This window comes from Schistocerca americana, unplaced genomic scaffold, assembly GCF_021461395.2.
Source record: "Schistocerca americana isolate TAMUIC-IGC-003095 unplaced genomic scaffold, iqSchAmer2.1 HiC_scaffold_139, whole genome shotgun sequence".
Classification (NCBI taxonomy): domain Eukaryota; kingdom Metazoa; phylum Arthropoda; class Insecta; order Orthoptera; family Acrididae; genus Schistocerca; species Schistocerca americana.
In genome coordinates this window covers 316,801-331,870 of record NW_025725470.1, presented here as the reverse complement: position 1 = coordinate 331,870, position 15,070 = coordinate 316,801, and the positions used below count along the sequence as shown (strand labels likewise).

General features: G+C 53.4%; 46 non-coding genes across 46 annotated transcripts; 31 read left to right on the top strand and 15 right to left on the bottom strand.

Moving 5' to 3' along the window:
- The first annotated feature begins 344 nt into the window (after positions 1-344).
- On the top strand, positions 345-417 carry Trnav-cac. The gene has a single exon. It is a non-coding gene; the product is annotated as a tRNA-Val (tRNA).
- Positions 418-575: 158 nt separating this feature from the next.
- On the top strand, positions 576-648 carry Trnav-aac. Its single transcript has one exon. It is a non-coding gene; the product is annotated as a tRNA-Val (tRNA).
- Positions 649-842: 194 nt separating this feature from the next.
- Trnap-agg lies at positions 843-914 on the bottom strand. Its single transcript has one exon. It is a non-coding gene; the product is annotated as a tRNA-Pro (tRNA).
- Positions 915-1,316: 402 nt separating this feature from the next.
- Positions 1,317-1,389, top strand: Trnav-cac. Its single transcript has one exon. It is a non-coding gene; the product is annotated as a tRNA-Val (tRNA).
- Positions 1,390-1,547: 158 nt separating this feature from the next.
- Positions 1,548-1,620, top strand: Trnav-aac. Its single transcript has one exon. It is a non-coding gene; the product is annotated as a tRNA-Val (tRNA).
- Positions 1,621-1,814: 194 nt separating this feature from the next.
- Positions 1,815-1,886, bottom strand: Trnap-agg. Its single transcript has one exon. It is a non-coding gene; the product is annotated as a tRNA-Pro (tRNA).
- Positions 1,887-2,288: 402 nt separating this feature from the next.
- On the top strand, positions 2,289-2,361 carry Trnav-cac. The gene has a single exon. It is a non-coding gene; the product is annotated as a tRNA-Val (tRNA).
- Positions 2,362-2,519: 158 nt separating this feature from the next.
- Positions 2,520-2,592, top strand: Trnav-aac. The gene has a single exon. It is a non-coding gene; the product is annotated as a tRNA-Val (tRNA).
- A 194-nt stretch (positions 2,593-2,786) lies between these two features.
- Positions 2,787-2,858, bottom strand: Trnap-agg. Its single transcript has one exon. It is a non-coding gene; the product is annotated as a tRNA-Pro (tRNA).
- Positions 2,859-3,260: 402 nt separating this feature from the next.
- Trnav-cac lies at positions 3,261-3,333 on the top strand. Its single transcript has one exon. It is a non-coding gene; the product is annotated as a tRNA-Val (tRNA).
- A 158-nt stretch (positions 3,334-3,491) lies between these two features.
- Positions 3,492-3,564, top strand: Trnav-aac. The gene has a single exon. It is a non-coding gene; the product is annotated as a tRNA-Val (tRNA).
- Positions 3,565-3,758: 194 nt separating this feature from the next.
- Positions 3,759-3,830, bottom strand: Trnap-agg. The gene has a single exon. It is a non-coding gene; the product is annotated as a tRNA-Pro (tRNA).
- A 402-nt stretch (positions 3,831-4,232) lies between these two features.
- Positions 4,233-4,305, top strand: Trnav-cac. The gene has a single exon. It is a non-coding gene; the product is annotated as a tRNA-Val (tRNA).
- Positions 4,306-4,463: 158 nt separating this feature from the next.
- Trnav-aac lies at positions 4,464-4,536 on the top strand. The gene has a single exon. It is a non-coding gene; the product is annotated as a tRNA-Val (tRNA).
- Positions 4,537-4,730: 194 nt separating this feature from the next.
- Positions 4,731-4,802, bottom strand: Trnap-agg. Its single transcript has one exon. It is a non-coding gene; the product is annotated as a tRNA-Pro (tRNA).
- Positions 4,803-5,204: 402 nt separating this feature from the next.
- On the top strand, positions 5,205-5,277 carry Trnav-cac. Its single transcript has one exon. It is a non-coding gene; the product is annotated as a tRNA-Val (tRNA).
- Positions 5,278-5,435: 158 nt separating this feature from the next.
- On the top strand, positions 5,436-5,508 carry Trnav-aac. Its single transcript has one exon. It is a non-coding gene; the product is annotated as a tRNA-Val (tRNA).
- A 194-nt stretch (positions 5,509-5,702) lies between these two features.
- Positions 5,703-5,774, bottom strand: Trnap-agg. Its single transcript has one exon. It is a non-coding gene; the product is annotated as a tRNA-Pro (tRNA).
- Positions 5,775-6,176: 402 nt separating this feature from the next.
- Trnav-cac lies at positions 6,177-6,249 on the top strand. The gene has a single exon. It is a non-coding gene; the product is annotated as a tRNA-Val (tRNA).
- Positions 6,250-6,407: 158 nt separating this feature from the next.
- Positions 6,408-6,480, top strand: Trnav-aac. The gene has a single exon. It is a non-coding gene; the product is annotated as a tRNA-Val (tRNA).
- Positions 6,481-6,674: 194 nt separating this feature from the next.
- Positions 6,675-6,746, bottom strand: Trnap-agg. The gene has a single exon. It is a non-coding gene; the product is annotated as a tRNA-Pro (tRNA).
- Positions 6,747-7,148: 402 nt separating this feature from the next.
- On the top strand, positions 7,149-7,221 carry Trnav-cac. Its single transcript has one exon. It is a non-coding gene; the product is annotated as a tRNA-Val (tRNA).
- Positions 7,222-7,379: 158 nt separating this feature from the next.
- On the top strand, positions 7,380-7,452 carry Trnav-aac. Its single transcript has one exon. It is a non-coding gene; the product is annotated as a tRNA-Val (tRNA).
- A 194-nt stretch (positions 7,453-7,646) lies between these two features.
- Trnap-agg lies at positions 7,647-7,718 on the bottom strand. The gene has a single exon. It is a non-coding gene; the product is annotated as a tRNA-Pro (tRNA).
- A 402-nt stretch (positions 7,719-8,120) lies between these two features.
- Positions 8,121-8,193, top strand: Trnav-cac. Its single transcript has one exon. It is a non-coding gene; the product is annotated as a tRNA-Val (tRNA).
- A 158-nt stretch (positions 8,194-8,351) lies between these two features.
- Positions 8,352-8,424, top strand: Trnav-aac. Its single transcript has one exon. It is a non-coding gene; the product is annotated as a tRNA-Val (tRNA).
- Positions 8,425-8,618: 194 nt separating this feature from the next.
- Positions 8,619-8,690, bottom strand: Trnap-agg. Its single transcript has one exon. It is a non-coding gene; the product is annotated as a tRNA-Pro (tRNA).
- Positions 8,691-9,092: 402 nt separating this feature from the next.
- On the top strand, positions 9,093-9,165 carry Trnav-cac. Its single transcript has one exon. It is a non-coding gene; the product is annotated as a tRNA-Val (tRNA).
- A 158-nt stretch (positions 9,166-9,323) lies between these two features.
- Trnav-aac lies at positions 9,324-9,396 on the top strand. The gene has a single exon. It is a non-coding gene; the product is annotated as a tRNA-Val (tRNA).
- Positions 9,397-9,590: 194 nt separating this feature from the next.
- Positions 9,591-9,662, bottom strand: Trnap-agg. The gene has a single exon. It is a non-coding gene; the product is annotated as a tRNA-Pro (tRNA).
- A 402-nt stretch (positions 9,663-10,064) lies between these two features.
- Positions 10,065-10,137, top strand: Trnav-cac. The gene has a single exon. It is a non-coding gene; the product is annotated as a tRNA-Val (tRNA).
- A 158-nt stretch (positions 10,138-10,295) lies between these two features.
- Trnav-aac lies at positions 10,296-10,368 on the top strand. Its single transcript has one exon. It is a non-coding gene; the product is annotated as a tRNA-Val (tRNA).
- A 194-nt stretch (positions 10,369-10,562) lies between these two features.
- On the bottom strand, positions 10,563-10,634 carry Trnap-agg. Its single transcript has one exon. It is a non-coding gene; the product is annotated as a tRNA-Pro (tRNA).
- A 402-nt stretch (positions 10,635-11,036) lies between these two features.
- On the top strand, positions 11,037-11,109 carry Trnav-cac. The gene has a single exon. It is a non-coding gene; the product is annotated as a tRNA-Val (tRNA).
- Positions 11,110-11,267: 158 nt separating this feature from the next.
- On the top strand, positions 11,268-11,340 carry Trnav-aac. The gene has a single exon. It is a non-coding gene; the product is annotated as a tRNA-Val (tRNA).
- A 194-nt stretch (positions 11,341-11,534) lies between these two features.
- Trnap-agg lies at positions 11,535-11,606 on the bottom strand. Its single transcript has one exon. It is a non-coding gene; the product is annotated as a tRNA-Pro (tRNA).
- Positions 11,607-12,008: 402 nt separating this feature from the next.
- Trnav-cac lies at positions 12,009-12,081 on the top strand. Its single transcript has one exon. It is a non-coding gene; the product is annotated as a tRNA-Val (tRNA).
- A 158-nt stretch (positions 12,082-12,239) lies between these two features.
- On the top strand, positions 12,240-12,312 carry Trnav-aac. Its single transcript has one exon. It is a non-coding gene; the product is annotated as a tRNA-Val (tRNA).
- A 194-nt stretch (positions 12,313-12,506) lies between these two features.
- On the bottom strand, positions 12,507-12,578 carry Trnap-agg. The gene has a single exon. It is a non-coding gene; the product is annotated as a tRNA-Pro (tRNA).
- A 402-nt stretch (positions 12,579-12,980) lies between these two features.
- Positions 12,981-13,053, top strand: Trnav-cac. The gene has a single exon. It is a non-coding gene; the product is annotated as a tRNA-Val (tRNA).
- Positions 13,054-13,211: 158 nt separating this feature from the next.
- On the top strand, positions 13,212-13,284 carry Trnav-aac. Its single transcript has one exon. It is a non-coding gene; the product is annotated as a tRNA-Val (tRNA).
- Positions 13,285-13,478: 194 nt separating this feature from the next.
- Positions 13,479-13,550, bottom strand: Trnap-agg. Its single transcript has one exon. It is a non-coding gene; the product is annotated as a tRNA-Pro (tRNA).
- A 402-nt stretch (positions 13,551-13,952) lies between these two features.
- On the top strand, positions 13,953-14,025 carry Trnav-cac. Its single transcript has one exon. It is a non-coding gene; the product is annotated as a tRNA-Val (tRNA).
- Positions 14,026-14,183: 158 nt separating this feature from the next.
- Positions 14,184-14,256, top strand: Trnav-aac. Its single transcript has one exon. It is a non-coding gene; the product is annotated as a tRNA-Val (tRNA).
- Positions 14,257-14,450: 194 nt separating this feature from the next.
- Positions 14,451-14,522, bottom strand: Trnap-agg. Its single transcript has one exon. It is a non-coding gene; the product is annotated as a tRNA-Pro (tRNA).
- Positions 14,523-14,924: 402 nt separating this feature from the next.
- Trnav-cac lies at positions 14,925-14,997 on the top strand. The gene has a single exon. It is a non-coding gene; the product is annotated as a tRNA-Val (tRNA).
- The last annotated feature ends 73 nt before the right edge of the window (positions 14,998-15,070 follow it).

Here is a 15,070-nt window from a genome sequence, read left to right as displayed (position 1 = left end):
AAGTCTCGTGTACGCTGGCGGGATGGGGGCGGCGCGAATTCCCGCAGTCGGCGGCCTTCCTGGGCTATTGGTACCTTCATGTAGAGCTGCCGCTGGGCTCGCACTGCCTGCTGCTGAGAAAGTGATTGCTTTTGCTGGTATGACTTGCAATAACGACTGCGTGAAACGCCGCTATCTCGTTAGGGGTGCTACGGCAGACACCCTCTCGAGCACCCCGAAGACTTCTTGAGCCCTCGGCTGTGATGGGTTCCAGGCTGACAAAAGAACTGTCGTGTGTGCATTCGCGGACTTGAGAAAGGCTGAGGCAAGTTCGAGTGAACAAGGATGGACTCCTCGGGTCCGTCGTTTCCGTAGTGTAGCGGTTATCACGTCTGCTTCACACGCAGAAGGTCCCCGGTTCGATCCCGGGCGGCAACAGTATTTTCCTGCCTATGTCGTATTGTCCTCCAATGAGCCACGTCGTGTGTGGATCTGCTGCATGTCCCTTCGTTTTGCAAGTACCACATTTATTGAATTTTTGAGTTACGATGGCAACATCACTACAAGTTGTCTGTGAAGTAAGGTGCACACAAGCAGTTTCCGTGGTGTAGCGGTTATCACGTCTGCCTAACACGCAGAAGGTCCCCGGTTCGATCCCGGGCGGAAACACTTTTTCATCACTTTAAGCAAGACTTACTAACATGCATCTGCTACCATCTGTACCCGAAACCTTCGTAATCGCCTTCACGCGTCGGACCAGAGTGTCAATTGCTCACATCGAATAAGAAATTCATTTGATATTGACGGCGAGCTTTTTGCGCTGACTCAGCCACTGACGTGCGATCAGTTTGCACAAAACGCTAGGGCTCGTCCGGGATTTGAACCCGGGACCTCCTGCACCCTAAGCAGGAATCATACCCCTAGACCAACGAGCCCTGTGACACGGCGAATGCCAATTGTTGCAGTCCCTAGATGTCGTCCAGGGTGCCCTGGAAGTCTCGTGTACGCTGGCGGGATGGGGGCGGCGCGAATTCCCGCAGTCGGCGGCCTTCCTGGGCTATTGGTACCTTCATGTAGAGCTGCCGCTGGGCTCGCACTGCCTGCTGCTGAGAAAGTGATTGCTTTTGCTGGTATGACTTGCAATAACGACTGCGTGAAACGCCGCTATCTCGTTAGGGGTGCTACGGCAGACACCCTCTCGAGCACCCCGAAGACTTCTTGAGCCCTCGGCTGTGATGGGTTCCAGGCTGACAAAAGAACTGTCGTGTGTGCATTCGCGGACTTGAGAAAGGCTGAGGCAAGTTCGAGTGAACAAGGATGGACTCCTCGGGTCCGTCGTTTCCGTAGTGTAGCGGTTATCACGTCTGCTTCACACGCAGAAGGTCCCCGGTTCGATCCCGGGCGGAAACAGTATTTTCTTGCCTATGTCGTATTGTCCTCCAATGAGCCACGTCGTGTGTGGATCTGCTGCATGTCCCTTCGTTTTGCAAGTACCACATTTATTGAATTTTTGAGTTACGATGGCAACATCACTACAAGTTGTCTGTGAAGTAAGGTGCACACAAGCAGTTTCCGTGGTGTAGCGGTTATCACGTCTGCCTAACACGCAGAAGGTCCCCGCTTCGATCCCGGGCGGAAACACTTTTTCATCACTTTAAGCAAGACTTACTAACATGCATCTGCTACCATCTGTACCCGAAACCTTCGTAATCGCCTTCACGCGTCGGACCAGAGTGTCAATTGCTCACATCGAATAAGAAATTCATTTGATATTGACGGCGAGCTTTTTGCGCTGACTCAGCCACTGACGTGCGATCAGTTTGCACAAAACGCTAGGGCTCGTCCGGGATTTGAACCCGGGACCTCCTGCACCCTAAGCAGGAATCATACCCCTAGACCAACGAGCCCTGTGACACGGCGAACGCCAATTGTTGCAGTCCCTAGATGTCGTCCAGGGTGCCCTGGAAGTCTCGTGTACGCTGGCGGGATGGGGGCGGCGCGAATTCCCGCAGTCGGCGGCATTCCTGGGCTATTGGTACCTTCATGTAGAGCTGCCGCTGGGCTCGCACTGCCTGCTGCTGAGAAAGTGATTGCTTTTGCTGGTATGACTTGCAATAACGACTGCGTGAAACGCCGCTATCTCGTTAGGGGTGCTACGGCAGACACCCTCTCGAGCACCCCGAAGACTTCTTGAGCCCTCGGCTGTGATGGGTTCCAGGCTGACAAAAGAACTGTCGTGTGTGCATTCGCGGACTAGAGAAAGGCTGAGGCAAGTTCGAGTGAACAAGGATGGACTCCTCGGGTCCGTCGTTTCCGTAGTTTAGCGGTTATCACGTCTGCTTCACACGCAGAAGGTCCCCGGTTCGATCCCGGGCGGGAACAGTATTTTCTTGCCTATGTCGTACTGTCCTCCAATGAGCCACGTCGTGTGTGGATCTGCTGCATGTCCCTTCGTTTTGCAAGTACCACATTTATTGAATTTTTGAGTTACGATGGCAACATCAGTACAAGTTGTCTGTGAAGTAAGGTGCACACAAGCAGTTTCCGTGGTGTAGCGGTTATCACGTCTGCCTAACACGCAGAAGGTCCCCGCTTCGATCCCGGGCGGAAACACTTTTTCATCACTTTAAGCAAGACTTACTAACATGCATCTGCTACCATCTGTACCCGAAACCTTCGTAATCGCCTTCACGCGTCGGACCAGAGTGTCAATTGCTCACATCGAATAAGAAATTCATTTGATATTGACGGCGAGCTTTTTGCGCTGACTCAGCCACTGACGTGCGATCAGTTTGCACAAAACGCTAGGGCTCGTCCGGGATTTGAACCCGGGACCTCCTGCACCCTAAGCAGGAATCATACCCCTAGACCAACGAGCCCTGTGACACGGCGAATGCCAATTGTTGCAGTCCCTAGATGTCGTCCAGGGTGCCCTGGAAGTCTCGTGTACGCTGGCGGGATGGGGGCGGCGCGAATTCCCGCAGTCGGCGGCCTTCCTGGGCTATTGGTACCTTCATGTAGAGCTGCCGCTGGGCTCGCACTGCCTGCTGCTGAGAAAGTGATTGCTTTTGCTGGTATGACTTGCAATAACGACTGCGTGAAACGCCGCTATCTCGTTAGGGGTGCTACGGCAGACACCCTCTCGAGCACCCCGAAGACTTCTTGAGCCCTCGGCTGTGATGGGTTCCAGGCTGACAAAAGAACTGTCGTGTGTGCATTCGCGGACTTGAGAAAGGCTGAGGCAAGTTCGAGTGAACAAGGATGGACTCCTCGGGTCCGTCGTTTCCGTAGTGTAGCGGTTATCACGTCTGCTTCACACGCAGAAGGTCCCCGGTTCGATCCCGGGCGGAAACAGTATTTTCTTGCCTATGTCGTATTGTCCTCCAATGAGCCACGTCGTGTGTGGATCTGCTGCATGTCCCTTCGTTTTGCAAGTACCACATTTATTGAATTTTTGAGTTACGATGGCAACATCACTACAAGTTGTCTGTGAAGTAAGGTGCACACAAGCAGTTTCCGTGGTGTAGCGGTTATCACGTCTGCCTAACACGCAGAAGGTCCCCGCTTCGATCCCGGGCGGAAACACTTTTTCATCACTTTAAGCAAGACTTACTAACATGCATCTGCTACCATCTGTACCCGAAACCTTCGTAATCGCCTTCACGCGTCGGACCAGAGTGTCAATTGCTCACATCGAATAAGAAATTCATTTGATATTGACGGCGAGCTTTTTGCGCTGACTCAGCCACTGACGTGCGATCAGTTTGCACAAAACGCTAGGGCTCGTCCGGGATTTGAACCCGGGACCTCCTGCACCCTAAGCAGGAATCATACCCCTAGACCAACGAGCCCTGTGACACGGCGAATGCCAATTGTTGCAGTCCCTAGATGTCGTCCAGGGTGCCCTGGAAGTCTCGTGTACGCTGGCGGGATGGGGGCGGCGCGAATTCCCGCAGTCGGCGGCCTTCCTGGGCTATTGGTACCTTCATGTAGAGCTGCCGCTGGGCTCGCACTGCCTGCTGCTAAGAAAGTGATTGCTTTTGCTGGTATGACTTGCAATAACGACTGCGTGAAACGCCGCTATCTCGTTAGGGGTGCTACGGCAGACACCCTCTCGAGCACCCCGAAGACTTCTTGAGCCCTCGGCTGTGATGGGTTCCAGGCTGACAAAAGAACTGTCGTGTGTGCATTCGCGGACTAGAGAAAGGCTGAGGCAAGTTCGAGTGAACAAGGATGGACTCCTCGGGTCCGTCGTTTCCGTAGTTTAGCGGTTATCACGTCTGCTTCACACGCAGAAGGTCCCCGGTTCGATCCCGGGCGGGAACAGTATTTTCTTGCCTATGTCGTACTGTCCTCCAATGAGCCACGTCGTGTGTGGATCTGCTGCATGTCCCTTCGTTTTGCAAGTACCACATTTATTGAATTTTTGAGTTACGATGGCAACATCAGTACAAGTTGTCTGTGAAGTAAGGTGCACACAAGCAGTTTCCGTGGTGTAGCGGTTATCACGTCTGCCTAACACGCAGAAGGTCCCCGGTTCGATCCCGGGCGGAAACACTTTTTCATCACTTTAAGCAAGACTTACTAACATGCATCTGCTACCATCTGTACCCGAAACCTTCGTAATCGCCTTCACGCGTCGGACCAGAGTGTCAATTGCTCACATCGAATAAGAAATTCATTTGATATTGACGGCGAGCTTTTCGCGCTGACTCAGCCACTGACGTGCGATCAGTTTGCACAAAACGCTAGGGCACGTCCGGGATTTGAACCCGGGACCTCCTGCACCCTAAGCAGGAATCATACCCCTAGACCAACGAGCCCTGTGACACGGCGAATGCCAATTATTGCAGTCCCTAGATGTCGTCCAGGGTGCCCTGGAAGTCTCGTGTACGCTGGCGGGATGGGGGCGGCGCGAATTCCCGCAGTCGGCGGCCTTCCTGGGCTATTGGTACCTTCATGTAGAGCTGCCGCTGGGCTCGCACTGCCTGCTGCTGAGAAAGTGATTGCTTTTGCTGATATGACTTTCAATAACGACCGCGCGAAACTCCGCTATCTCGTTAGGGGTGCTACGGCAGACACCCTCTCGAGCACCCCGAAGACTTCTTGAGCCCTCGGCTGTGATGGGTTCCAGGCTGACAAAAGAACTGTCGTGTGTGCATTCGCGGACTTGAGAAAGGCTGAGACAAGTTCGAGTGAACAAGGATGGACTCCTCGGGTCCGTCGTTTCCGTAGTGTAGCGGTTATCACGTCTGCTTCACACGCAGAAGGTCCCCGGTTCGATCCCGGGCGGGAACAGTTTTTTCCTGCCTATGTCGTATTGTCCTCCAATGAGCCACGTCGTGTGTGGATCTGCTGCATGTCCCTTCGTTTTGCAAGTACCACATTTATTGAATTTTTGAGTTACGATGGCAACATCAGTACAAGTTGTCTGTGAAGTAAGGTGCACACAAGCAGTTTCCGTGGTGTAGCGGTTATCACGTCTGCCTAACACGCAGAAGGTCCCCGCTTCGATCCCGGGCGGAAACACTTTTTCATCACTTTAAGCAAGACTTACTAACATGCATCTGCTACCATCTGTACCCGAAACCTTCGTAATCGCCTTCACGCGTCGGACCAGAGTGTCAATTGCTCACATCGAATAAGAAATTCATTTGATATTGACGGCGAGCTTTTTGCGCTGACTCAGCCACTGACGTGCGATCAGTTTGCACAAAACGCTAGGGCTCGTCCGGGATTTGAACCCGTGACCTCCTGCACCCTAAGCAGGAATCATACCCCTAGACCAACGAGCCCTGTGACACGGCGAACGCCAATTGTTGCAGTCCCTAGATGTCGTCCAGGGTGCCCTGGAAGTCTCGTGTACGCTGGCGGGATGGGGGCGGCGCGAATTCCCGCAGTCGGCGGCCTTCCTGGGCTATTGGTACCTTCATGTAGAGCTGCCGCTGGGCTCGCACTGCCTGCTGCTGAGAAAGTGATTGCTTTTGCTGGTATGACTTGCAATAACGACTGCGTGAAACGCCGCTATCTCGTTAGGGGTGCTACGGCAGACACCCTCTCGAGCACCCCGAAGACTTCTTGAGCCCTCGGCTGTGATGGGTTCCAGGCTGACAAAAGAACTGTCGTGTGTGCATTCGCGGACTAGAGAAAGGCTGAGGCAAGTTCGAGTGAACAAGGATGGACTCCTCAGGTCCGTCGTTTCCGTAGTTTAGCGGTTATCACGTCTGCTTCACACGCAGAAGGTCCCCGGTTCGATCCCGGGCGGGAACAGTATTTTCTTGCCTATGTCGTACTGTCCTCCAATGAGCCACGTCGTGTGTGGATCTGCTGCATGTCCCTTCGTTTTGCAAGTACCACATTTATCGAATTTTTGAGTTACGATGGCAACATCACTACACGTTGTCTGTGAAGTAAGGTGCACACAAGCAGTTTCCGTGGTGTAGCGGTTATCACGTCTGCCTAACACGCAGAAGGTCCCCGCTTCGATCCCGGGCGGAAACACTTTTTCATCACTTTAAGCAAGACTTACTAACATGCATCTGCTACCATCTGTACCCGAAACCTTCGTAATCGCCTTCACGCGTCGGACCAGAGTGTCAATTGCTCACATCGAATAAGAAATTCATTTGATATTGACGGCGAGCTTTTTGCGCTGACTCAGCCACTGACGTGCGATCAGTTTGCACAAAACGCTAGGGCTCGTCCGGGATTTGAACCCGGGACCTCCTGCACCCTAAGCAGGAATCATACCCCTAGACCAACGAGCCCTGTGACACGGCGAACGCCAATTGTTGCAGTCCCTAGATGTCGTCCAGGGTGCCCTGGAAGTCTCGTGTACGCTGGCGGGATGGGGGCGGCGCGAATTCCCGCAGTCGGCGGCCTTCCTGGGCTATTGGTACCTTCATGTAGAGCTGCCGCTGGGCTCGCACTGCCTGCTGCTGAGAAAGTGATTGCTTTTGCTGGTATGACTTGCAATAACGACTGCGTGAAACGCCGCTATCTCGTTAGGGGTGCTACGGCAGACACCCTCTCGAGCACCCCGAAGACTTCTTGAGCCCTCGGCTGTGATGGGTTCCAGGCTGACAAAAGAACTGTCGTGTGTGCATTCGCGGACTAGAGAAAGGCTGAGGCAAGTTCGAGTGAACAAGGATGGACTCCTCGGGTCCGTCGTTTCCGTAGTGTAGCGGTTATCACGTCTGCTTCACACGCAGAAGGTCCCCGGTTCGATCCCGGGCGGGAACAGTTTTTTCCTGCCTATGTCGTATTGTCCTCCAATGAGCCACGTCGTGTGTGGATCTGCTGCATGTCCCTTCGTTTTGCAAGTACCACATTTATTGAATTTTTGAGTTACGATGGCAACATCAGTACAAGTTGTCTGTGAAGTAAGGTGCACACAAGCAGTTTCCGTGGTGTAGCGGTTATCACGTCTGCCTAACACGCAGAAGGTCCCCGCTTCGATCCCGGGCGGAAACACTTTTTCATCACTTTAAGCAAGACTTACTAACATGCATCTGCTACCATCTGTACCCGAAACCTTCGTAATCGCCTTCACGCGTCGGACCAGAGTGTCAATTGCTCACATCGAATAAGAAATTCATTTGATATTGACGGCGAGCTTTTTGCGCTGACTCAGCCACTGACGTGCGATCAGTTTGCACAAAACGCTAGGGCTCGTCCGGGATTTGAACCCGGGACCTCCTGCACCCTAAGCAGGAATCATACCCCTAGACCAACGAGCCCTGTGACACGGCGAACGCCAATTGTTGCAGTCCCTAGATGTCGTCCAGGGTGCCCTGGAAGTCTCGTGTACGCTGGCGGGATGGGGGCGGCGCGAATTCCCGCAGTCGGCGGCCTTCCTGGGCTATTGGTACCTTCATGTAGAGCTGCCGCTGGGCTCGCACTGCCTGCTGCTGAGAAAGTGATTGCTTTTGCTGGTATGACTTGCAATAACGACTGCGTGAAACGCCGCTATCTCGTTAGGGGTGCTACGGCAGACACCCTCTCGAGCACCCCGAAGACTTCTTGAGCCCTCGGCTGTGATGGGTTCCAGGCTGACAAAAGAACTGTCGTGTGTGCATTCGCGGACTAGAGAAAGGCTGAGGCAAGTTCGAGTGAACAAGGATGGACTCCTCAGGTCCGTCGTTTCCGTAGTTTAGCGGTTATCACGTCTGCTTCACACGCAGAAGGTCCCCGGTTCGATCCCGGGCGGGAACAGTATTTTCTTGCCTATGTCGTACTGTCCTCCAATGAGCCACGTCGTGTGTGGATCTGCTGCATGTCCATTCGTTTTGCAAGTACCACATTTATTGAATTTTTGAGTTACGATGGCAACATCACTACAAGTTGTCTGTGAAGTAAGGTGCACACAAGCAGTTTCCGTGGTGTAGCGGTTATCACGTCTGCCTAACACGCAGAAGGTCCCCGCTTCGATCCCGGGCGGAAACACTTTTTCATCACTTTAAGCAAGACTTACTAACATGCATCTGCTACCATCTGTACCCGAAACCTTCGTAATCGCCTTCACGCGTCGGACCAGAGTGTCAATTGCTCACATCGAATAAGAAATTCATTTGATATTGACGGCGAGCTTTTTGCGCTGACTCAGCCACTGACGTGCGATCAGTTTGCACAAAACGCTAGGGCTCGTCCGGGATTTGAACCCGGGACCTCCTGCACCCTAAGCAGGAATCATACCCCTAGACCAACGAGCCCTGTGACACGGCGAACGCCAATTGTTGCAGTCCCTAGATGTCGTCCAGGGTGCCCTGGAAGTCTCGTGTACGCTGGCGGGATGGGGGCGGCGCGAATTCCCGCAGTCGGCGGCCTTCCTGGGCTATTGGTACCTTCATGTAGAGCTGCCGCTGGGCTCGCACTGCCTGCTGCTGAGAAAGTGATTGCTTTTGCTGGTATGACTTGCAATAACGACTGCGTGAAACGCCGCTATCTCGTTAGGGGTGCTACGGCAGACACCCTCTCGAGCACCCCGAAGACTTCTTGAGCCCTCGGCTGTGATGGGTTCCAGGCTGACAAAAGAACTGTCGTGTGTGCATTCGCGGACTAGAGAAAGGCTGAGGCAAGTTCGAGTGAACAAGGATGGACTCCTCGGGTCCGTCGTTTCCGTAGTTTAGCGGTTATCACGTCTGCTTCACACGCAGAAGGTCCCCGGTTCGATCCCGGGCGGGAACAGTATTTTCTTGCCTATGTCGTATTGTCCTCCAATGAGCCACGTCGTGTGTGGATCTGCTGCATGTCCCTTCGTTTTGCAAGTACCACATTTATTGAATTTTTGAGTTACGATGGCAACATCAGTACAAGTTGTCTGTGAAGTAAGGTCCACACAAGCAGTTTCCGTGGTGTAGCGGTTATCACGTCTGCCTAACACGCAGAAGGTCCCCGCTTCGATCCCGGGCGGAAACACTTTTTCATCACTTTAAGCAAGACTTACTAACATGCATCTGCTACCATCTGTACCCGAAACCTTCGTAATCGCCTTCACGCGTCGGACCAGAGTGTCAATTGCTCACATCGAATAAGAAATTCATTTGATATTGACGGCGAGCTTTTTGCGCTGACTCAGCCACTGACGTGCGATCAGTTTGCACAAAACGCTAGGGCTCGTCCGGGATTTGAACCCGGGACCTCCTGCACCCTAAGCAGGAATCATACCCCTAGACCAACGAGCCCTGTGACACGGCGAACGCCAATTGTTGCAGTCCCTAGATGTCGTCCAGGGTGCCCTGGAAGTCTCGTGTACGCTGGCGGGATGGGGGCGGCGCGAATTCCCGCAGTCGGCGGCCTTCCTGGGCTATTGGTACCTTCATGTAGAGCTGCCGCTGGGCTCGCACTGCCTGCTGCTGAGAAAGTGATTGCTTTTGCTGGTATGACTTGCAATAACGACTGCGTGAAACGCCGCTATCTCGTTAGGGGTGCTACGGCAGACACCCTCTCGAGCACCCCGAAGACTTCTTGAGCCCTCGGCTGTGATGGGTTCCAGGCTGACAAAAGAACTGTCGTGTGTGCATTCGCGGACTAGAGAAAGGCTGAGGCAAGTTCGAGTGAACAAGGATGGACTCCTCGGGTCCGTCGTTTCCGTAGTTTAGCGGTTATCACGTCTGCTTCACACGCAGAAGGTCCCCGGTTCGATCCCGGGCGGGAACAGTATTTTCTTGCCTATGTCGTACTGTCCTCCAATGAGCCACGTCGTGTGTGGATCTGCTGCATGTCCCTTCGTTTTGCAAGTACCACATTTATTGAATTTTTGAGTTACGATGGCAACATCAGTACAAGTTGTCTGTGAAGTAAGGTGCACACAAGCAGTTTCCGTGGTGTAGCGGTTATCACGTCTGCCTAACACGCAGAAGGTCCCCGCTTCGATCCCGGGCGGAAACACTTTTTCATCACTTTAAGCAAGACTTACTAACATGCATCTGCTACCATCTGTACCCGAAACCTTCGTAATCGCCTTCACGCGTCGGACCAGAGTGTCAATTGCTCACATCGAATAAGAAATTCATTTGATATTGACGGCGAGCTTTTTGCGCTGACTCAGCCACTGACGTGCGATCAGTTTGCACAAAACGCTAGGGCTCGTCCGGGATTTGAACCCGGGACCTCCTGCACCCTAAGCAGGAATCATACCCCTAGACCAACGAGCCCTGTGACACGGCGAACGCCAATTGTTGCAGTCCCTAGATGTCGTCCAGGGTGCCCTGGAAGTCTCGTGTACGCTGGCGGGATGGGGGCGGCGCGAATTCCCGCAGTCGGCGGCCTTCCTGGGCTATTGGTACCTTCATGTAGAGCTGCCGCTGGGCTCGCACTGCCTGCTGCTGAGATAGTGATTGCTTTTGCTGGTATGACTTGCAATAACGACTGCGTGAAACGCCGCTATCTCGTTAGGGGTGCTACGGCAGACACCCTCTCGAGCACCCCGAAGACTTCTTGAGCCCTCGGCTGTGATGGGTTCCAGGCTGACAAAAGAACTGTCGTGTGTGCATTCGCGGACTAGAGAAAGGCTGAGGCAAGTTCGAGTGAACAAGGATGGACTCCTCGGGTCCGTCGTTTCCGTAGTTTAGCGGTTATCACGTCTGCTTCACACGCAGAAGGTCCCCGGTTCGATCCCGGGCGGGAACAGTTTTTTCCTGCCTATGTCGTATTGTCCTCCAATGAGCCACGTCGTGTGTGGATCTGCTGCATGTCCCTTCGTTTTGCAAGTACCACATTTATTGAATTTTTGAGTTACGATGGCAACATCACTACAAGTTGTCTGTGAAGTAAGGTGCACACAAGCAGTTTCCGTGGTGTAGCGGTTATCACGTCTGCCTAACACGCAGAAGGTCCCCGCTTCGATCCCGGGCGGAAACACTTTTTCATCACTTTAAGCAAGACTTACTAACATGCATCTGCTACCATCTGTACCCGAAACCTTCGTAATCGCCTTCACGCGTCGGACCAGAGTGTCAATTGCTCACATCGAATAAGAAATTCATTTGATATTGACGGCGAGCTTTTTGCGCTGACTCAGCCACTGACGTGCGATCAGTTTGCACAAAACGCTAGGGCTCGTCCGGGATTTGAACCCGGGACCTCCTGCACCCTAAGCAGGAATCATACCCCTAGACCAACGAGCCCTGTGACACGGCGAATGCCAATTGTTGCAGTCCCTAGATGTCGTCCAGGGTGCCCTGGAAGTCTCGTGTACGCTGGCGGGATGGGGGCGGCGCGAATTCCCGCAGTCGGCGGCCTTCCTGGGCTATTGGTACCTTCATGTAGAGCTGCCGCTGGGCTCGCACTGCCTGCTGCTGAGAAAGTGATTGCTTTTGCTGGTATGACTTGCAATAACGACTGCGTGAAACGCCGCTATCTCGTTAGGGGTGCTACGGCAGACACCCTCTCGAGCACCCCGAAGACTTCTTGAGCCCTCGGCTGTGATGGGTTCCAGGCTGACAAAAGAACTGTCGTGTGTGCATTCGCGGACTAGAGAAAGGCTGAGGCAAGTTCGAGTGAACAAGGATGGACTCCTCGGGTCCGTCGTTTCCGTAGTTTAGCGGTTATCACGTCTGCTTCACACGCAGAAGGTCCCCGGTTCGATCCCGGGCGGGAACAGTATTTTCTTGCCTATGTCGTACTGTCCTCCAATGAGCCACGTCGTGTGTGGATCTGCTGCATGTCCCTTCGTTTTGCAAGTACCACATTTATTGAATTTTTGAGTTACGATGGCAACATCAGTACAAGTTGTCTGTGAAGTAAGGTGCACACAAGCAGTTTCCGTGGTGTAGCGGTTATCACGTCTGCCTAACACGCAGAAGGTCCCCGCTTCGATCCCGGGCGGAAACACTTTTTCATCACTTTAAGCAAGACTTACTAACATGCATCTGCTACCATCTGTACCCGAAAACTTCGTAATCGCCTTCACGCGTCGGACCAGAGTGTCAATTGCTCACATCGAATAAGAAATTCATTTGATATTGACGGCGAGCTTTTTGCGCTGACTCAGCCACTGACGTGCGATCAGTTTGCACAAAACGCTAGGGCTCGTCCGGGATTTGAACCCGGGACCTCCTGCACCCTAAGCAGGAATCATACCCCTAGACCAACGAGCCCTGTGACACGGCGAACGCCAATTGTTGCAGTCCCTAGATGTCGTCCAGGGTGCCCTGGAAGTCTCGTGTACGCTGGCGGGATGGGGGCGGCGCGAATTCCCGCAGTCGGCGGCCTTCCTGGGCTATTGGTACCTTCATGTAGAGCTGCCGCTGGGCTCGCACTGCCTGCTGCTGAGAAAGTGATTGCTTTTGCTGGTATGACTTGCAATAACGACTGCGTGAAACGCCGCTATCTCGTTAGGGGTGCTACGGCAGACACCCTCTCGAGCACCCCGAAGACTTCTTGAGCCCTCGGCTGTGATGGGTTCCAGGCTGACAAAAGAACTGTCGTGTGTGCATTCGCGGACTAGAGAAAGGCTGAGGCAAGTTCGAGTGAACAAGGATGGACTCCTCGGGTCCGTCGTTTCCGTAGTTTAGCGGTTATCACGTCTGCTTCACACGCAGAAGGTCCCCGGTTCGATCCCGGGCGGGAACAGTATTTTCTTGCCTATGTCGTACTGTCCTCCAATGAGCCACGTCGTGTGTGGATCTGCTGCATGTCCCTTCGTTTTGCAAGTACCACATTTATTGAATTTTTGAGTTACGATGGCAACATCAGTACAAGTTGTCTGTGAAGTAAGGTGCACACAAGCAGTTTCCGTGGTGTAGCGGTTATCACGTCTGCCTAACACGCAGAAGGTCCCCGCTTCGATCCCGGGCGGAAACACTTTTTCATCACTTTAAGCAAGACTTACTAACATGCATCTGCTACCATCTGTACCCGAAACCTTCGTAATCGCCTTCACGCGTCGGACCAGAGTGTCAATTGCTCACATCGAATAAGAAATTCATTTGATATTGACGGCGAGCTTTTTGCGCTGACTCAGCCACTGACGTGCGATCAGTTTGCACAAAACGCTAGGGCTCGTCCGGGATTTGAACCCGGGACCTCCTGCACCCTAAGCAGGAATCATACCCCTAGACCAACGAGCCCTGTGACACGGCGAACGCCAATTGTTGCAGTCCCTAGATGTCGTCCAGGGTGCCCTGGAAGTCTCGTGTACGCTGGCGGGATGGGGGCGGCGCGAATTCCCGCAGTCGGCGGCCTTCCTGGGCTATTGGTACCTTCATGTAGAGCTGCCGCTGGGCTCGCACTGCCTGCTGCTGAGAAAGTGATTGCTTTTGCTGGTATGACTTGCAATAACGACTGCGTGAAACGCCGCTATCTCGTTAGGGGTGCTACGGCAGACACCCTCTCGAGCACCCCGAAGACTTCTTGAGCCCTCGGCTGTGATGGGTTCCAGGCTGACAAAAGAACTGTCGTGTGTGCATTCGCGGACTAGAGAAAGGCTGAGGCAAGTTCGAGTGAACAAGGATGGACTCCTCGGGTCCGTCGTTTCCGTAGTGTAGCGGTTATCACGTCTGCTTCACACGCAGAAGGTCCCCGGTTCGATCCCGGGCGGGAACAGTTTTTTCCTGCCTATGTCGTATTGTCCTCCAATGAGCCACGTCGTGTGTGGATCTGCTGCATGTCCCTTCGTTTTGCAAGTACCACATTTATTGAATTTTTGAGTTACGATGGCAACATCACTACAAGTTGTCTGTGAAGTAAGGTGCACACAAGCAGTTTCCGTGGTGTAGCGGTTATCACGTCTGCCTAACACGCAGAAGGTCCCCGCTTCGATCCCGGGCGGAAACACTTTTTCATCACTTTAAGCAAGACTTACTAACATGCATCTGCTACCATCTGTACCCGAAAACTTCGTAATCGCCTTCACGCGTCGGACCAGAGTGTCAATTGCTCACATCGAATAAGAAATTCATTTGATATTGACGGCGAGCTTTTTGCGCTGACTCAGCCACTGACGTGCGATCAGTTTGCACAAAACGCTAGGGCTCGTCCGGGATTTGAACCCGGGACCTCCTGCACCCTAAGCAGGAATCATACCCCTAGACCAACGAGCCCTGTGACACGGCGAACGCCAATTGTTGCAGTCCCTAGATGTCGTCCAGGGTGCCCTGGAAGTCTCGTGTACGCTGGCGGGATGGGGGCGGCGCGAATTCCCGCAGTCGGCGGCCTTCCTGGGCTATTGGTACCTTCATGTAGAGCTGCCGCTGGGCTCGCACTGCCTGCTGCTGAGAAAGTGATTGCTTTTGCTGGTATGACTTGCAATAACGACTGCGTGAAACGCCGCTATCTCGTTAGGGGTGCTACGGCAGACACCCTCTCGAGCACCCCGAAGACTTCTTGAGCCCTCGGCTGTGATGGGTTCCAGGCTGACAAAAGAACTGTCGTGTGTGCATTCGCGGACTAGAGAAAGGCTGAGGCAAGTTCGAGTGAACAAGGATGGACTCCTCGGGTCCGTCGTTTCCGTAGTTTAGCGGTTATCACGTCTGCTTCACACGCATAAGGTCCCCGGTTCGATCCCGGGCGGGAACAGTATTTTCTTGCCTATGTCGTACTGTCCTCCAATGAGCCACGTCGTGTGTGGATCTGCTGCATGTCCCTTCGT